Genomic DNA, 14955 nt, shown 5'->3' with positions numbered 1-14955 from the left:
GAATGCCAGGTTTTCTTTGTTCACTTCGCAATACTTTAATGCATAGCAAATATTTTTCTTATGCACCCGTTTTAAATGTACAGCAAGTCGTTTGAGTTGCTGAAATTCAATACATTTCTCTTTCGGTTGAAATCATGAACGATGCGTTTTTCTCTGCTATTATACAGTACAAATACTAGTAGATAAATTTTTAAATCATTTCCTTGCCATATTTTATGAATGATTTGTGCATTTGAAATTTTCTTCATATCTGTAATAAGTATCATTTGTCAAACTGTTGACAAAACTTTCATCTCTAATCTGTAATGTATATTAGTCAAGTCTGCAATTCATATTAGAATGAAAGTAACCACATCTTGTTCGAGCCTTTCGATTAGGTTTTTCAACGAGTTCTATATGAAATAACTGCTTAAAGATTTTGTAGAAAATATTGAAAAGTTTAAGAGAGATGATATGATAACTTTTACCAATTCTGTTTTAGTTTTTCCGATTAGTGATTCAAATGGACAAATTTCATAAATTGGGAAATAGGCTTGCGTTTGGGTGGTGATTTTCTATGGTGCTTTGATAAATATCATATAAAAGCTTAGTTTCAATCGCAATAATTATGTTTGGGAGTAGAAATGGGTACTTGAACTATATTAGTATTAATTCTTGAATCTACCAGCAACTAATAAAATTTAAATGCCTATCAATATAATAAAGTACAGAATGCATAAATACATAATCTCAATTATTGTATTAAGAGTATAAATTAACGCATTTCCCCCCTGAAAATATGTTGATTGCAAATTAACAAATATTTATACAAATTTCAAGACCTATACGTACTTGAGTAATTCGTTTTTAAACAGTATTACATTCTACCCACGTTACGTCACCGATTCGATTTTTAAAGCCTTCTCAGCTGTTTTGTTAAAGTTTTAATCACAGCTTCAAAATCTTTTCATACTTGGTGGGATTTTTATTGATCCTTGCTTATCTCATATCACTTTTTAAATACCTAAAGCGTCTTATCTTCACAGACTACTCCTTATCTGATTTTAATGGGGGGGGGGGGCGGAGAGTGAGATATAAAAAAGAGAGAGGCAAAAAATTTTTTTACTGTTTATCTTCTGGAAATCTCGCAGACTCCATTTGCTCCTCAGTAATCCCTTGCCAAAAACTGTTCTTCCGGATTACGCTTTTTGTAAACAACATGCCACCTCCATTACAGCGAAATCAATAGAGACAACGTTTTTCTTAAGAAATTTCTTCTACCTTACTTTTTAGACTATACACATTTCATTCCATCTCAATCTCTTTACCTAATTCAAACCTGTTTCACGTTTTCAGAAAGCCAAAATTGCACTAAAAATTGTAAAGTTGCTTTTTAAATTTTATATATAATTACTGTCTATATATAGGCCCTGACACAATTTTATTTATTTTTTACTTTCGACTGTGTATGTGACTTTTCTTCACTTCTGTTCAGCCTATAGTTTATCTACATCCTCACATTCCTGTTTTCTATTTAGGATTAAGAATAAATACTTTGACAACACCATTAAATTTAACCACGTTTGAAAAAACTTACTGTTTCCACTTATAAATTAATGTTCGTACATGTTTCTGGTAAATTAATGTTCGTACATGTTTCTGGTAAATTAATGTTCGTACATGTTTCTGGTAAATTAATGTTCGTACATGTTTCTGGTAAATTAATGTTCGTACATGTTTCTGGTAAATTAATGTTCGTACATGTTTCTGGTAAATTAATGTTCGTACATGTTTCTGGTAAATTAATGTTCGTACATGTTTCTGGTAAATTAATGTTCGTACATCTTAATAATAATTCATTGATTCGTATTTCGATTATTTCTAATGCGAGTTATTTATACACGCATTCGTCTTAAGGTTTTTAATATAACCAACGTAACGGAAGGCTTACCATAAGAACAAATAATCAGTATTTTCATAGATGAAACAAGATATATGTGATGGTTTAGGTGGATTCAGTCTTAAGGTGCCTAAGGTGCTCTGGCGTGACGTGAGATCGCGTAGTAATTTGTGAGATATAAAATTCTACCTATGAGTCTTCTGTAGGAACCTTCACACTGTGCTGACGGGCCGTGGGAATGTGTCATTTCAGCAGTGTGAACGTGCCTACAGAAGACACATAGGTGGAATTTTATATCTCACGCGTTACCACGTGGTCCCACGTCACGTCAGAGTGGTCTGTAGGCACCTCAACCGACTAAACACACTACACTGACATGACGTGAGTGACGTCAGTGTAACGTGTTTCGGCCTTTAGACACACTTTCAGAGGCATCATGTCGAAAATTTATATAATCGTTCCTCTTTCTTAGAGACAAGATAGCAAAGCTGATATTTATTCATTTGGATGATATGATAGAAATATTTATTCGCATAATTCAAAAAACCCCTAAAATTACAAAAATGAGCTGCAATGACATGTTCTCTTCATTCTTATGCGTTTCCAGTTATGCAAAATGATGCTCAATTCATATCATTCATTCTAGTTCTATAAACACTATATATATATAGATCTTAATCCCAATCTAAATAAAAAACCCTCATCTGCGTCCATTATTTTTCCATGAAAATTGAAATACGATCTCAGTGACAGTTTTATTTTCATGTCTTGAGATGGGTCTCGGCCTTTCAAAGATTCTAAAAGGCAAAGTTTGGATTTGCGATTACGACTATTTCAATGATGCACCGGGAGTAAAAAAAAATTCAATAATTGTATCGAATATTGTTATATCGCCGCACAAAAATATAGTTTCTTCGATATGAGTCAACGCAATCTTAGTACTGTGGTTGATATCCACGTTATAATCTTATCTTCACCAATTAAAGAATTGTGTATTCAATTTCAAATTATCTCATGATATGATTGTTAACTCCATGACTGTCAGGTGTGTCTCTGTATATTTTATGTCCGAGTTTTGGGTCCATACATTAGTATTTGCCTAGAATTATTAATAAGGCGCCTGGTGGTAGTACGACCATGTTGGTAATAAGGTCAATTTATTTTTGTTACTTCGAAAGGAATTCGAAATTTGATGCTCTTATGCTGTTATTCATTTGGACACATGATATATATTTTTTTGCTTTTGTGATACAGTTTCTTACCAGTTCGCCATATTGTACCGAAAGTATCATTCGGAAAATCACGTTGTTATTTTCTTACGATACATTCGTATTTCTTCTCAGGTTCAATTATTTCATAAATTTAGTTCGCTGACCAAGTAAGTCATGTGCAGTTTTTAATGCTTTTTCAACTGAATTTATTTTAATTTAAATTTGTATAAAATTGTGTCCGTCATGTAGGTTTCTTTAGAATATTTGACAGATTGGTTTTATGGCCAGGTGTGATGGCATTTCGTAAAAATCCAGGTTCGCGTTTTTATATTGCTTGTCTACAGCACAAAATGCTATATTCACTGCGCATGCCCGAATATCAATTTTTTTGACAGAAATTTCACGTGACCAGGCAGATCATTTCTTTAGGGTATCCTTCCCCAATTTCTATCCACCAAAAAGGAAGGGAAACAGATTTATCTGTCCGAAATGCGTCTTTTAATTTATTTCAAAAAGTTTCAATTTTTGATTCGTTATTTTAATTTAGTTGAAGATTACGAAATTTATTTGCTGTGGACGAAGTATATATACATATTTTTTTTATTCAATTTTCAATTGAAAGTTTGCTTCGTTGAATAGCTTTTTTAAATCAATAAGTTTTCGTGAGAATGCCTGTTAATTTGTTGTGATTTGTACATTAAGGATTTCGTTGGTCATATTACCTTCACTCGTTGGGAATATGGCCAAGAGGTAGACTCTTTGAAAAATACGATTCTTTCATATTTTTCGTTGATATATACCGTGGATCATTATTTGCTTTTCTTTTAACAATTCTTCAAAATGTTTTTTAACACATTGTCTGTTTTTTAGAATTTATAATACAGACCTCAGCAAAAATTACTGAAGCTTAGCATGTCCATATTACTCTCACTTACCTTATATGATATGATAAATGTGATAAATCGGTAATCGTGCATAATCACCAATCGTCTCGGTAAGTTTGATCAATTTCATTGCATTTATCACTTTCACCGGTGATTATGCCTAATTCCCAAATTGAGTTGGCAAATTTAAAAAATATGCAAGAAATCACACAGAAATATCACTTTGACTTAATCACTTAACAGTTATGTACTGTATTTTGTCATAAAAGTTAAAATAAGTATGAAAAAAATAGAAAAATAACTTTTTCTTACCAGCCTTGTTAATTTTGACTTCTTACATATTTACCAACATGTGCAAGCACGCATACCCAACATTATCGATCAAATTCGTCATCCTAGACTGAATAAAGTTTATGTATAATGTCCGGAAAATTTTAATAACTGATTGAGACGATTTATTATATTTATTAATGCGAGCTGGGAATTATACGTAATCACCGGCAAATGAGATAAATCCACCATATTTATTCAAAATTAACAAAATGGTCGATGATTATGCATAATTTCCGGACTTATCATATTTACAGTAACATATACGTGGCCAGAATGTTACCTCTGAATGGCATTTCGTAAAAATCCAGGTTTGCGTTCTTATATTGCTTGTCTACAGAAAAAATGCTCATTGATTACCAAAAAAGAGTTCTGCTATGTAGTTATTCTTTCAAAATCCAATAAGATTTGCTGCGAATTCACGTAACTGCATTTGCTTCTGGCTACAATTTTTGTATTAAGGTAGTCTCCGTACATCAGGATCGTGAAGAAGCTTGACGGATTTTTATTGCTCCATCATAATAATATTTTTCCTCAATTATTTTCTACGATGGCGATTCTAGTTTCACCAGCGCATTCACTACTCTTTATCATGGCTTCTTTGGAACGAAGCCTCGTTACTGAAATATATGACACAACGCCGTTTCACGTGTGATAAGAAATATAAGTTAAATTTATGGCATCGGTTCCATCGTAAAGCGAAATATTCGCATAATTATGTTCTTTTAGGGACTTATGGCGGTCCCCCGGGAATGACCTCGGCGCCTTCAGAGAGCGCAAAATTGGCAATAACGCCACCGGGGCATTAAATCACCTAATCATGAAATCTTGAGCTCTCGAGAACAAAGCATCTTCGGCAAGCAATAAAAATAAAAGCTCTCAACCTCAATATAGAATAGGACTCGATTTTCTTTTTTATGCAGAAAATGAGAAACCTCATGGTAATGAAGTGAGCTCTGTTTAAATATATATGCCGTAACTATATTTACGAGATGCCAATTAAGTGTCGATGACTACGACGAGAAAAACTGTCACAAAAGAGCTCAAACTATATATATATATCGGTAATGTTTCCCTGATTGTACCCATAAAATAGCTTAATAGCCCTGTCATTTATGTATTTAATGTTATTTTAACTTCTGTTTATGTATCAATAATAAGACACAAAAATTTGTGAATACAAAAAAGAATAATAATAATAAAGAAAAACGGATGAATAATATTTTTCACTTTTTGAGACATAAAAAATATCCCATTATGTATGTGGAGGCTCATAAAATAAAAATAAAGAAGCCAATTACGTAGCATCAGAATATATAAAAATGTTGAAAAATAGTTTTTATATGCTTAGATGAGTTCATGTTTTTAAGTCTTAGTTTCACAAAAACAACGTAATTGGCTTATTAAGTCACATATACATGCATGTTCTGACAAGTTTTCTCTTTCATCATTAGTCTTTGTATATTATAAGAAAGACTGTTGATGCGAATTGTTTTTGTTGTATCGCGTTTTAACAGACTTTATCATATTTCTCTCTTAGTAGTCTCTGTAATTTTTTTATTATTTCCGTTGTAGAAAAAAATCCTTTGTTTTCCTTTCTTTTTTTTCCAGTTGAAACTTCTTATTTATAATTTGACTTCGTATTATTCTCTATTTTTTTTTATCCATTCTGGCGCTTTGGTTTAACGTGTATGAACCAGTCTTTCAATTCTGAAAGCCATCCACAAGAAAAACTCTTTCAAAACTGCGTGTTATGATTGTTTCCACTTCGGAGATTTCGGATGTTTAATGCACTTGTCTGGAGCAAGAAACTGGAATTTTTAGGAGAGTTTTAGAAAGTCCTAAATGATACATCTCCACATTACTTACTCCCTCATATATAAGACATACAATTTCCTTGACAATTTTTTTTTTTCCAGCAAAATCTATCACTTTTTTTTTTCTTTCATACGAGAGCTTTGTTTCTTAATCTCAAGAGTTTCTTTGCGACAGTTGGAGCTCGTGAAGTTGAGAAAGAAAAAACAAAAGTTGTTTTTAGCCGTTTTGTAAAATAATTTATGGAACAAATTTTCAATATTTCAGAGGGAGAGAGAGAAAGTGTCAGAAAATTATATAATAGAAACGCTGGAATGGATCGATGAGCGCTACGGAGTTCCAATACTGTTTTGTTTTTACGAATATCTAGATATCAAGACTGTTCCTTCAATACATTTTGTTTGAACAAACGGTTCTATGGCTTGATTTTAGCGGCTGTTGTCAGTTGGAAGAGAAGTTCTCGGGGCAAAAGGTCGTAGTCGATATGAGTTCATTTCGTTCAACGTTTCCCCAACACCAGCAGTTAGCATCATTAGGAGATGTCGTAACTTGATAATAAATTCATAGATTTGTTTTTTAAGGTGGAAATCCAAGACTTTTCAACAGCTAACCCACCAATGATTGCAGCCCGTGCTTATTCTCTTCCAGACTGTCATGCGCTGCTTCTTCTGATTGGTCGTATTGAATATCATATTGCTGGTATCACGTGAGTTGCTTCTTTACGTCCTTGGACAAAAATAAATTAGACTACCTATTGACTTTTCAGCTGATTTCGTTGATGACCTCGAATAAAGACGGTCTGATGTACGTCATAGTCGGGATTCACGTCCTGTTGAGCTTCATTGCTTCCTCTCTCCGATAATAGAAATTTTAATGTTTAATTATTTCAATGAAGAACGACCACTAAAAAGAAGCAGAGTTTGGCAGGGTTGGGAGAGTATGAGCGCACGCTGTGATCACTGGTGGGTTAGCTGTTGAAAATTCTTACATTTACGGTCAAAAAATATATCTTCGAATTTAGTTACGACACTTTCTGATGATGTTGAGAAAACGTTGAGTAAAATGAACTCATATCGACGATGACCTTTTACCACAAGAACTTCTCTTCCAATAAACTGTTCTATATTCTTTTGATTGCGACTTCAGGTATTACCTGAATTTGAAGGATGTTGACGTTGAGAATAACTTTAACCCTACTAGAAAACAAAGTTTCAATAATGAAGTTGTTAAATAAGTTAAATTGCAGCATTTTGTTTGATAAACCGAAATGAAATCTGTGAAATGTCTCTAAAACAGAAGTACTATCTTTCGTTGTGCAACAACTGCAAGAGTTTACGCTAACAACAGAAGCTTTTTTAAGATGATAAAATTGTATTTATGAAATATCAATGTTAGAGTCAGCCAAATGATTAGCGCAAACAAATTGGTTCGATGTCTTGGTTCGAATCCCGTTGAGAGACGTGAAACCGGACCCTTGAAATCGGTTTTAAACAATAGATGGTTCATCTGGTTATTCAGTTAAAATTACACGTTTCGCAGAATATACAAATACATAAAGCATCGCTATTTCCTAAACTAATTATTCGGAACTGATGTAATTTAGCGCAATCTGTTCATATATTAAGAGAGAGTGAGTAGCTGAACGCCCTTCATATTAGTTTCTCAATGAACTAACCCCTCATTCGAAATCGTTATTTCTGTTAAGTAGCACTTTAAAAGCAATTTATTTACGCTTTTGCGTCATAATTTCTCTTTAAAAATAGAAAATTATGAGCAAAAATTCATTTTAAGTGTAGCAATCGTACTCAACTATTCGTTCCTTGAGCGGATCATGATACAAATCTTAGCAACGTTTCCCGAATCGTGATAAAACGTTGCGTGCTGAAGTTGTGTTATCGCCAGACTTTGCGTGTATCAAGACGATTCCAGCTTGGCTTGCAAAGACTCCCAGTAAGTGGTAAAAGGCCATTTGCCGTCGAGCTTCAATCTGCTATCGATGTAGTGAATGATTTTTTAAGCGTTTTAAGCGCAGAACTCTTATATTGGATAAATTATATCAGAAAATCAAAAAGAACCGCACGTTCTTAGTATATTACGTGAATAGTCATAATTTATTGTTGCGTCACAGGCATTCTGAAGCTCAATTAAATCTTTTACCATGTGACATTCGATCAATTTCTGTCTAACTGATGCTGTAAGACAAGAAGTCTTTGTGACTTTGTATCGGGCTGCACGTGCGGTTTTATAATAAACAATATTACGCTCTCATATAATATTTATGATGGAATGATTAGAAAACTATTAACGATCACCCATCGAGATGCAAACCTTGTTCATTAGTATAATCCGAATTTCAATAAAATACATATTGAAAAGGGTTGTATAGTTATTGAAATATAAAAATTAACTTTTTATACGAACACCCTGTCCGCAAAAATCCAATTAAAAAGTTGTTGCCATATAACTCCAAGGCCAACAAAAAAATTCCGCATTTCCAAGTGCTTTCCAATTCACGGAGATATTGTAATTAAAAAATCGGAGAAAAAAAATGGAAAAAAACAGTATATAAACTAATGGACAACGGTTCTTTCCATCGCTTTTGCTGTTCTTTCTCAACTTTTCACCGATTTTTAATTGAAATATCTCAACGAATATTTCATTTAGAAACGCAGAATTGTTTTTTGTTTGTCACATGATATACAGGCCAACAACTTTCTAATTGTGTTTTTGAGGACAGTGTCCACATAAAAAATTTTTATAAACTATGCAACCATTTGCAATATGAATGCCGTGTCTGACGTCTTGTGTGTGTATATATATCAATAAAATAACTTTTATTATTTAAGATAAACACAATTTCTCAGATAAGTAAAAAGCACGAGTTTTTTTTCTATTGACAATTCTGAGTTACAAGAAAGTACATAACATGGTTCTTTGATTTTTTTTTTTTTTTTTTTTTTTTTTGAATCAGAAGTAGCACTTAAGCATTTTATGAGCAAAAAAAGTAGCGTCGAAATCTGTTTTCCAAAAGAATCAGAAGTACTTGACGTTTGTTGGTTTTATCTTTACCCACGGGAGAATTATTAATTCAAGCAAACTTTATATTTGATAACACAGTCAAGATATTAAACATATTTGGAAAAGAATTAGAGTGATTTATCTTTTACCAGTGTTTGAACTATTTATTATTATGTTTTTTCAAGAGGATAAAAATGCATTCCTTTGACTTGCCAATAAAAATCTGTGAATTTATTTTTCCATCCTCCTTAGACATTCATTCCCAAACCACTAATCATTACGATTCTTTTGAACAAAAGATTTATAATATGTTCTCCATTTCTTTCTTCTTTGGATGTGTTTCTTAGTGATACACACACACACACACACACACACACATATATATATATATCTTTAAAATGAGTACTGTATTAAACAAAAATTGTGATATTAGGTGAATCGTAAATTTGATGTGAATTTTTTTATTGCTTTAATATTTTCAAAAATATAGAAACACACATATGAATCATAACTACATAATATATTTACAGATTTTGAGTATCTTACTCGAGTCTGATACATCAAGAAAAACATCTACGCCATGAAAAAGAATCACACCAGGTTACTCTGCGTGCTAAACATGCATCAGTTCATCTGCGAAAGAAAATCAAGTCGTGAGTTTCATAAATCCTGTATGCTTCTAGTTGGGGTAAAAAGAAAAAAAAAAGTGTCAACCCTATACAGTTATTTCTATATACGCTTTTTGGTGCTAAAAGAACATTTTAGTATTTCACGTGAGTGGCGAGAAAGCTCTTTAATGTCAATAAAGTGAGTGAAGAACAACAATCAATCTTTTTACTCCTGTGTGAGCATGTCTGGGAAAAAAGTAAATATTTGAGGAAAAGTTTTCGATTTCTTGAAGTTTCCTCTGGAATTACAAGTAGCTCTAAGACTATATAAATAGCCCTTCCACGACGGAAACCACATTTATTTGATACTTCCATACACGCGAAAAATGAAATTTTCTTTGCATTTGAAATGTTCTCGACAGTATAAAAATAAGTTCGTAGGATCCAAGTTATGGAATTATTCTATTTCAGGTGTGAATATTTCATTTTAGACCAGGAGGTAACTAATATGTTGAATATAAATGATCGATTTCAAGATGTTTAAAGTATCGAGGTACTTCCATGTGCTCTTATCAACATTTTTAATTAAGCCTTGAAAATACTGCGCTACTTCAGCTTTAACTCTGGATTTTATACGACGCTATTTCATTTTCCATCCTTCATACACTGGAATTTAAAGCTTGTAAGAGTATGCTGGAAAATTATTATGTCCATGATATAGTATGGTGATTCTAAAAGCGAAATACTTGGAACGAATAAATACGCGAAGGGCTGTAAGACTAGTTGTAACCCGCGGCTTCGCTCGCGTGGATTTGGTCATTTGATAATTGTTCTGCAATTATTTCCCCCATATAACATTTGCACCCCGTTTGGGGTTAAATTTTCAGAAATCCCGTCGTAGTGATTCTCTGCATTATAAAATATAATACTCATCAAATTTCATATTTATAGCTTCTGCTGTTTGGACTCAGCGATGCTTGCGCCATATAACCTTTGAAACCCCCATATGACCTCCCTGAGATGTTGAATTTTGAAATATCCCTTTTTAGTTTGGTGTGTGTGTGTGTGCGTGCGTGCGTGTGTCTACATTACAAACTAAAACTACTGACCAAATTTCATAATTATAGCTGCAGCGGTTTCGGCTCGGCACGATTTCTCTATGCAACCTTTGAATACCCTTATGACTCTCTTAGGGTTCGAATTTCAAGAAAACCCCTTCTTACCGAGTCCTTACATTGTAAAATGAAAGTATCAACTAAATTCCATATTTATAATTTCAGCGGTTCCGGCTTGGCATGATTTCTCTATATAACCTTTGAACCATCTTTTGACCCTCTAAGGGGTCGAATTTCAAAAATCCCCTTCTTAGTTTTTATGTCATAAATAAAACTACTGGCCAAGTTTAATAATTATAGCTCCAGCAGTTTCGGCTTAGCATGATTTCTCTATATAACCTTTGAACCGCCTTATGACCCCCTTAGGGGTCGAATTTCAAAAATCCCCTTCTTAGTTTGTTTTTACGTCATAAAATAAAAGTACTGACCAAATTTCATATTTATAGTTTCAGCTGTTTCGCTCGGCGTGATTTCTCTATGCAACCTTTGAACCGCCTTATGACCCCCTTAGGGGTCGAATTTCAAAAATCCCCTTCTTAGTTTGTTTTTACGTCATAAAATAAAAGTACTGACCAAATTTCATATTTATAGTTTCAGCTGTTTCGCTCGGCGTGATTTCTCTATGCAACCTTTGAACCGCCTTATGACCCCCTTAGGGGTCGAATTTCAAAAATCCCCTTCTTAGTTTGTTTTTACGTCATAAAATAAAAGTACTGACCAAATTTCATATTTATAGTTTCAGCTGTTTCGCTCGGCGTGATTTCTCTATATAACCTTTGAACCGCCTTATGACCCCCTTAGGGGTCGAATTTCAAAAATCCCCTTCTTAGTTTGTTTTTACGTCATAAAATAAAAGTACTGACCAAATTTCATATTTATAGTTTCAGCTGTTTCGCTCGGCGTGATTTCTCTATGCAACCTTTGAACCCCCTTAGGGTTCGAACTTCGAAAAACCCTTTCTTACTGGGTCTTTACTCTTCATGAAATGAAACTACTAACCAAATTTCATGTTCATAACTTCAGTGGTTTCGGCTCGGTGATGATGAATCAGTGAATCAGGGAGTCAGTCAGAACATGTCATTATATATAAATATATATAGATTGTTTACAAAACTAGAAATAGATGGGGAAAAGGTATATATATTTGGCTACAAAAGTAGATATACACAGAATCAAACTTGGAAGAAAAAATATAAGAGTAAACTTCTATAATTACTGTATTTATCATGTTGTACCGAATAAAAATACTAAGATTTAAAAAAAAACAGAAAATGCAAATCGATGTGATTTCAAAAACAAAAGTAATGATTCTGCTATTAAAAAAATTCCATAATCATCGATGTTGATAATATTGAGAACCACCCCTGACGCCTGTAGTTCCCCAATGCTTTTGATCCGAGGGCTCTACTATGAAGATTAATTTGACGCGTGTAATGTACATGTCACACCACCTGGAGTTTCTTAGTCCTAAGTGTCATCGCATTGAAAGAGATAATTGGATATGGTAAGTTCCCCTTTCTTAAAACTTGTCTATAGTCCGTTTCAGGTTAACTTTGCAGTGAAGAGGAAGCTACGAGGGAACCTCATCACTCGTTGCTATGGCAACAAAAGCCTCTTAACCAATGTATCGATGCGCGGCCTGGGTAAGGTATGGACAATTTCTAGGATACCGCGAAAATGTCGTTGTGGTTGCTATACATTTTTGGATAATGGTAACCAATATTTTTTTCTAATTTAAAAATTTCAAACGAAGAAACATCGGTTCAAAACGATATTTTTCCTTTTTTTTTCACAAAATCATTAAAAAAATTGAAATATTCTGTATAAATGATCATCATAAAACTCCGATTTATGGGAACTTTATTTTGCGGCGGAGGAGTACACTCTCTACCTTTCTCTCCACTGCAAAGTTAACCTGAAACGAACTATAGAAAGCCTGAACTAAGTCGGAACCTCCTGTTGAGAGAGGAAAACAATAAGTAATTTAATTATAATATAGCAATCTCAATATTATAAGAACCTAAAATAACAAAAATATTTTAAAAACTATAATAGTTAAAATGGCATAGTTATACAGGGTGATTCTAAATTCATGTGACAAACTTTGAGAGGTTACATAAGACTCCTAAACAAGCATTTTCGGTCATAGATTGAGTGGTTGAATCGCAATAGAAAAGGCGGTAGAGGGTGTTTTAGAGGGGGCTCAACAGCACTTCACCAAAAACAACTATCACATTTTTCTGAAGGATTTGCTGCCAGTAAGTGTAATCAACCATTCAAGGGTGCAGAGTATTGTAATGTGGAAGGCCTTCGCGCATGGTGCAACCTGGGTAACGCAAATTCTCCCACTCGATCATTGTTTGGAGCAGCATAACCTTGATGGTCCTTGCACCAATAAAAAAAGACATTCCGATCCAGTCCGAAGGTGCATGTGCACCCTCGAATGGTTGATAGCACATATCGCAGCAAATCCATCGGAAAAATATGGTATTTGTTTTTGGTGAAGTACTGGTGAGCAGTCTCTAAAAACATCTTCTACCGTCTTTGCTATTGCAATTCGACCGCACCTTCTATGATCAAAAATGCTTCTTTCGTTGTCTTATATCGCCTCTTAAAGTTTGTTCAATGAATCACTCTGTACTACACACGTGAACTTGATATAGCGAAGTTCAAGGAATCATGGAATGTAGATGAAGTCGGGAATGTAATCCGAGATAGTCTCAGCGCCAGGAATTCTATCATGACTCTCCGTCAATAAAACAGGAATTCACCAACGCTCATACAAGCCAATACCAAGAATGTTCAAGTTCGAGAATTTTGGGCTTGATTGGAGCGGTAGACTGGCAGAGAAATCAACACCAATTGTGTGAGACTTATAGGGTACCTAGGTCCATTGTTTGATTGAGAGGGTTAATTTCGCTTAGGTCAGACTAAACAGATATTTTACCGACAGCTTTATACTGGTGCAAAATCTTCCGATGGAGGAAAACCTTTTTTTATGGTAATAATGTAAGTAATATAACATAATTCATGTCTCCAAGTCCTCTCGTGTGCACGTGAAAGAGCTAGACAAGAAGACGTCACTGTGATGAATTATGATATATGTTTGTCAACTCTGCAACCGTTATTTCATAACTGGGCTTTTGGCAGCATAGTGTAGAAAATGAATTATGAGTATTTTTCTGTTGTGCATAGAACTTTCCATAACCTTATATTCTTCATTCCATTTAATATCAGTACCGAAAAATGGTCAAATACGATTAGGCGACGATAAATTGTTTTTCCTGGAAAACCTCTAGCTCCAATCATATGCGCTCTCGTATAATCAATTCAACATTGCGGAATCGGAGTTGGTAAATCAGTTTGCAGGAGGTAAGACCCCCCATTATGATCGTTCTCTGTATACTGAAATTACACGCGAAGAATTTCTTTTAAAGAGAACAAAATGTTACTCAAGAATATAGATTTTTTTTCAGAAGATTGTCAGAAAATATTAGGTTCTTGAGAAAATTTTCACATATATTTCATGTGGTCTAGACACTGTGTAAAGTCAAGCCCATGTACATCTTTTAATCTTTTATCTTTAAAACCATTGGTGATAGACTTTCAATTAGTAAAAGTATTCAAATTATATAATCATTTTTGGTATTTATTTCCTTTTTCAGGAACCGTATATTTACTGAATTGCACAATTAAAATTTTTATTCGCGCCCCCCCCCCCCCGTCTTCCAACATCCAATTAAATGTATGTCGCCGTGTGACGCTAACAAGAAAAATCCGTATATCTAAGTGCAATGTTAGCAGAAATCATATATGTATATAGGCGGAATGGACTTGGAAGTCTGGGGGGCACGATGATGATGATGATGCCAATTCATGTATACGCATATACATTAAATCTGTCGACTCCACCTTTGACGCTGGGGGAGGGGGGGCAATGCCTCTCACGGCCCCCCCCCCGTATCTCCGTCCATGGCAGAAATATTTTGGTTCAAAAATCATTGAAAAAGAAAAGCTTATAGAGGGCGTTAACTAGTGACCGCCCACCCAATAATTACACACATGATTCCTTGTGAAATAATATGGAAAGGTGTT

At 34.0% G+C, this 14955-nt stretch overlaps 1 protein-coding gene across 2 annotated transcripts in view; it reads left to right on the top strand.

Annotated features, from left to right (window-relative positions):
* Nucleotides 1-14955, top strand: part of LOC149085603 (uncharacterized) — a 145458-nt gene that overhangs the window by 108131 nt on the left and 22372 nt on the right. Inside the window, exon 2 of one of the 2 annotated variants that reach the window (XM_089233741.1) lies at nt 9668-9790. The exons of the other annotated variant lie outside the window; for it this stretch is intronic. The gene's annotated coding sequence lies outside the window, so the exon portion shown is untranslated. The remainder of the gene's footprint in view (nt 1-9667; nt 9791-14955) is intronic. 2 annotated transcript variants of the gene reach the window in all.

Source organism: Pholcus phalangioides, unplaced genomic scaffold, assembly GCF_987345545.1.
Source record: "Pholcus phalangioides strain wild (caught in Gottingen) unplaced genomic scaffold, Ppha-v1.0 ptg000007l_1, whole genome shotgun sequence".
Classification (NCBI taxonomy): domain Eukaryota; kingdom Metazoa; phylum Arthropoda; class Arachnida; order Araneae; family Pholcidae; genus Pholcus; species Pholcus phalangioides.
Note: the sequence above shows the minus strand (reverse complement) of the source record. Positions and strands in the feature narration are given on the sequence as shown.